Below are 5,674 nucleotides of genomic sequence, written 5' to 3'. Positions count from 1 at the left end.
CTCCCCCCCTCTCTCCCTCCCTCCTCCTCTTCCTCCTCCCCTTTTCCTTCCTCCACCTCCCCGGTGCCTTCCAAGTCTGTTTGAATTTATTTTTTTTTATTCCCCCCCCCCCCCTTTCTCCTTCCCTCCCTCAGCATCTCGAACAGCAGAAACTTCCCACCGGCTCAGGGACCCCCCGCCCGGCTCCCCCTGGATCGGGGGGTCTCCCCTCTGTGCCCCCGCAATCCCCCCCCGTGCAGCCGCCGTGGGGGTCTCTCCTGAGTGTTTGGGGCTGCAGTTTGTGGAAGGTTGGGGGGGTTAGAGATGTGAGGATTCGGCTGCAGGGGGTGGAGGGTAGGGGGGTGTAGGTCCTTCACACGGCGGGGCTGGAGGGGGTCGTTTGATCGTAAAGGGGGTAACTGAGTCGCAGAGGAGGTGGAGGAGCTGCCGGGAGGGGGGATTTCTCTCCGGGGATGGTGGTGGGAGGGGAAGGGGCGATGGGACTGAACTGATAGAGAAGAGGAGCAGTGTTTTGGGGGACACGTGTTTTGGGGAGGGTGGGTGACGTGGGGGAGCCTGGATGATGCTCCTGAGGTCTTGGATAATGAGATTTCCCCTCCTCCCCCAGCCGAACCCCAGACCTTAAAGGGTCTCCTGTCACACCTCAGTGTCTCAGTTCCTGCCATGCCCTGGCAGCCTCCACCCTGAGCTCCTGGGGAGGGATCCCCCACATCCCGTGTCCCTTGGGGATGCCATGGCCAGCTTTGGGTCCAATCCCTGAGCTGGATCAACCTCTGGCTGGGTTAAACACATCCCGGTTCCTTCTTCCCTGGAGGAAATCAGGAGATCCAAGGTGTGCTGCTGGGAAGGGGATGGTGGAACACATTGCCATGGGGTCACCACCCTGGGGGAACCTCAGTTGTTCCTCATCCTGGAGGGGGTGTGGGAGGGAGCAAAGATGTTTCTCTACCTGTCACAGGGAGCTGGGTCAGGCTCCCAACCACAGCCTGTGCCTCTGGAATGGCTGCAGCCCAGGCCTGATTGCAGACAGATCAATAGCAGGGCAGTGTCCCTTGATGGATTCCTGGCCACAGCCTCCATCCATCTTCTCGCAGCCACTTCGTGTCTCTGAAATGCTGGAGAGGGCAGAGGGTGAGCAAAGTCCCCCCTGATCTGCTGGACCAAGGCACAGGAACTGCACCCCAGCATGTGGGGGCATCCACTGACACACCCCAGGCCCCACAGGGTAAAAGCAACCGGCTCAGAAATTAAAGGGAATAAACGACACAGCCAAAAATCTTCAGGCATTGGGGGGGTTTAATCAGTTGTGTCTCTGCTTTGGCAAAGAAGTTTGAAAACATGTAAAGCTCTGGTAAATTTGGGAAACTCTTTGTTCCTTAACATCCCTCCCCTGCCAACTGATGGGATGGGACAGACTCCAGAGTCACCCCTGTGTTACCTTTCACTTCAAAAAGCCCAATGGAAAATGGGAAACTTTCCAAAAAGGGCTTCAGAAAGCTCCCACCCACCCCCCTTGAGCAGCCTGGATTCATCCAAGTAAATCATAGGACAGTGGGAATGGTTTGGGTTGGAAGGCACCTTAAAGATCATCCAGTTCCAACCCTGTGCCATGGGAAGGGACAACTTCCACTGTCATGGGTTTAGGGACACAGCTCCACACTCTGGTTTTGGGGAGGCTGCTCAGGGCACCATCTCAGCCTGCCCATGGCCACCAAGAGTGGGTGATGGCCACGCTCAGAGTGTGAGGTGATGTGGGAAAAGCACAAGGGAACACCCACTATTTTTAGTCAAGGAATTGTTTGCCAGGGACATGAAGATAATTCCTTCCCCATATATCAGGGAAAAAGCTGAGGTGCTGTTTTGAAGGGCCTAATTGAGGGGATTTATGGTAAAATGCAACTTGTCAGATGTGGCAGAGGAAAAATAAAACAGTCCCTGAGACAAGGAAATCAGTCTATTCGTCATGGTTAATCTCCAACTCCTCGGTGAAGAGCAGAGACAAACGTGGGAGATGGGTATTAGGGACAGGGAGAATGAAGAGAAATATCAGATTTCCAGGAAGGAGGGAGAGGAGTGATTTAGTCTGACTTATCTGCCTTTGGTATACTATTATTATTTTATGTAACTGCACATGGTTTGTGTCTGAGCAGCTCCACAGATGCTCTGTGGGGCTGTTTGTGGCACTCACACCACTGCCCTGCTCCCACACTGTCCCTAAAGCCATCCCCTCTATTTTTTTTTGGGGAAAAGCTCCACAGTGGGGATGAGACTGGGCTGGTCCCTGCACTGGGGGAAGGTGGCACGTGTGTCCCCCCTTCCCACACAGGGCACGGGTGGCAGGGTGGGCCCTGGGGCTTTTGCTTCCAGCTGGGACACCTGCAGGAGAAAATAATCCTGGATGTCACGGGCATGCAGGTCAGGTTGCTGAGGAGTGGAGTTTGGCTTCTCAGCTGAAATCACACCTGAGATCAGCAGCTGCCTCAGTGTCCCCAGCGTGTGCTGGGGCTGTTTCTGTGGTGCAGGGTGCTCAGGGGCAGGGAGGGCAGCACGTGGAGCTGTGTCAGCAGGCTGAGCAAAAACCCAACCCAACCCTGCGACTTTCTCCCAGGGGATTTGGCTTTTTTTACCCTGGTTTGAAAATTAATTTTCAGGCTTTCTGTCCTGTGTCCTTTTCCCTCCTCCTAAACCTGCAGTGAGGGGAACACGCTCTCCAAACCCTCCTGACAAAAGGAAGTGGGGTGCTGGGATCAGGTTTCCCTCGTTCCAGGTCGCCACATCACATAATCGTGTCCCAGATTTGGGCAGCCCCCGTTGTCTTTGACTGCTCTGTGTCTCCTGCCTCATCCCTGCAAGTCTTACATCTTGGAAGAGCAGGAAAGCTCAAACCACAGCCCTGCTGGATCATCGCAGGGAATGAATCCAAAGGCTGGTTGTTCCATCACCAAGCTCCTTTAGGGGTTATCACCTTGGAGCTGCGCTGGCAGCAGGTTTTCCTGAAGACCTTGTGAAGGGTTTGGGTGGCCCCTGGAGACTTCAGGCACCTGTTCATCCCCTCAGACTCTGCTGGAGAAGCAGAAGTTGGCCATGCAGGGAGAGAAACCGGTGCCCTCCTGAGAGAAGTAAATCTCCCACGCCGCCAGGGCTGGGATTTGCTCTGACTCACCGCTCCAAGCAGCAAACAACCAATTCCTGCAGCACATGGCTAATTCCCTCCTGTCACTCCTTCTCCCCCATCCCACATTGTGTGCATTGAGAGGAGATCCCACTCGAACAAAAACATGGGGAGCTGCAAACTCAAACAAGCGAACTCCAGGAAAACCCACATGGATCTGGGATCTAAACTGAACGTGTCATTTGCTTCCCAAAGTTTCTCCAAAAAGACTTTGCCGTGTTTTTCAGGTTGCTTTTTGGGGAGGGTGCATCAATTTGGAAGAGAAAAGAGAGACAACAACAAAAGCTTTTGTTTTACAGCTAATTAAGCCTCAAGGCAGAGTGCTAAACTAAATCATAATAATAGTCATAATTATTATTTCTCTCGTTCAACGCTAAGTCAACTGCAATTTTCCAATCAGCAGGCTGGCATTTCCCATCAAGCACAACGCCGTGGTTTGTGGTCGGGAAGAACTCCATGGTTTTACTCTGGAACCTGACGCCATCAAGCCACCAGCTGAAAGTGGCTGTGTTTTCACACCCTGGGTGACAGGGAGAGGCAGGGCCCTGTCACCCTGCAGCCTCCTCATGGCTGTGTCTGCAGGAGCAGCACAGGGACCCATCACATGGATGTGATGCTGTTGCACTGATGGACCAGGGATGGACTTGGGTGTTGCATGGACCAAAGAATCATAGAAGGTTGGGAAAGACCTCCAAGATCACCCAGTCCCCCCTGTGCCCCATGCCCACCTTGTCCCCCAGCACTGAATGCCACAGCCAGGCCTTCCTTGGATGGGAATGGGGACTCCAAACCTCCCTGGGCAGCTCATCCCAACGTTTAACAACCCTTTCCAGGGAGAAATTCCTCCTGATGTCCAACCTGCCCCTCCCCTGGCACATCTTGAGGCCGTTCCCTCTCCTCCTGCTCCTCTCAGGACTGACTCTCCAAACCCCTGGCTCTGCTGGCACCAGGACATCCCTGTGCCCCTGGGGATCTGCCAGGGGAATGGCCACACCCAGAGTGTTGCACACTTGCAACCAACACACCGTTCCTTTGGGCATGACCCCACCATGGGCACGGACAAGTCACGGGCCGTGGAAATGTCCTGCAGAGACCATGGCGAGGATTGTGGCTCCCTCAGAAATGCCTTGGGGCAAAAATACCTCCCCACCTCTTACCAGGCCTCTAAATGCCCAAGAAGGCAGGAGAGATCCTGGATGTCTTTCAAACCTGCTTATTTATTCCCCGTGCATCTGATGAAATATTAATCTCCTCATCTCCAAAAGGCAATCAAATAAAACCCCCGAAGCGCTGAGGCACCGAGGCCTGTGCGCAGGGAACCAAACCCAGCAGAGTGGAGAGGAAATAAAACCCCAAACCTAACGCCAGGTTCTATAAAACACATCTCTGTGGTGGCACAGAGGGCAGGGACGAGGTGACCCACCCGGTGTCCTTGGAGCAGATGGAGCAGGCAGACCGAGCAGGACCAAGGGGATGAAGAAGACTCGGCTCAGCTGCTTGGAGCGGGTCTGAAGCTTTTCTGTGAGGGCTGCTGGTGGGATTTCTTTGAAGGTTTCCCTTTCTCTCTCTCTCTTCTGCCTTAATGAGAGGGTGGGTTGGTGCCAAGGCAGCAGCCAGCCTGAGCCATTGTGCTGGGATGGGAGGAAGGCAGGCGGGGGATGTGTCGGAACTGGTGTCGCCTGTTACTGATGGCACAGGGACAGGAGCCTCCTGGGGAGAGAACTTCCATAGGGGATGTCCCTGCTTCCATAGGGGATGTCTCCCTGCAGAGCTCAGGGCTCTGTCTCCACCTGCTTCCAGGGCAGCACAGCCTCCAACTGGACTCAGCCATGGTCTGAGGCATTTTGTGTTTCCTCCACACCCACACTCCTCTGTCTTCCTAGACAGGCTTTTGGAAAACATTCCTGCCTGCTGTGGATGGTGCTGCTATAAAAGGGTTTGCACATGCAGCCAGAAAGAGTCTGGCAAAGCGTTGTCCAGTTTGTGACCTCTCAGCCCCTTTTCTTTGTGTGTTTGGGGCACACCTTTTCTTTACAATAATCTCCTGGTATTTGATGAGTCCAAAAGCTTTCCACCAGCTCTATTTCTCCAGCTGTGGCCAGCTTACAGCTGTGCTGGGGAAGTGGTGGGAGCAGCTTGCCTGCTAGTTGCAGCGATAAAATAATTTGCCTACATAGATAAAAAAATCCTCTTTCCATCAAATTTTCCTCTCCAGGCACCATGATCCTGTAGGTCCTCACTGCTTCGGCTGGGGACAAAAGCCAGTCATTTATTTATGAATTTATATCTCTTTTGGTTTGCTCTCTTGTTCTATAAAAGCCCCTCAGTCCATGAGAAGCCCAGAGATTATTAATATATCCATAATGCTTCATCCCACAGAGTTTAAGGTCCTTGGCAGTTTGCTAACCGTGTTCCTCATGCATATTTTACTCCACCGTTGCTCAGCCAGGAATTTTCATTCCTCAGGAATAATTAACTGCTGAATGAGGGTCAACCAAAGGG

Source organism: Empidonax traillii, unplaced genomic scaffold (genome assembly GCF_003031625.1).
Source record: "Empidonax traillii isolate 1590-97213 ecotype Southwest subspecies unplaced genomic scaffold, ASM303162v1 scaffold832:size729604, whole genome shotgun sequence".
Taxonomy (NCBI): domain Eukaryota; kingdom Metazoa; phylum Chordata; class Aves; order Passeriformes; family Tyrannidae; genus Empidonax; species Empidonax traillii.
The sequence above is the reverse complement of the archived record's forward strand: the minus strand, read 5'-3'. Positions refer to the sequence as shown.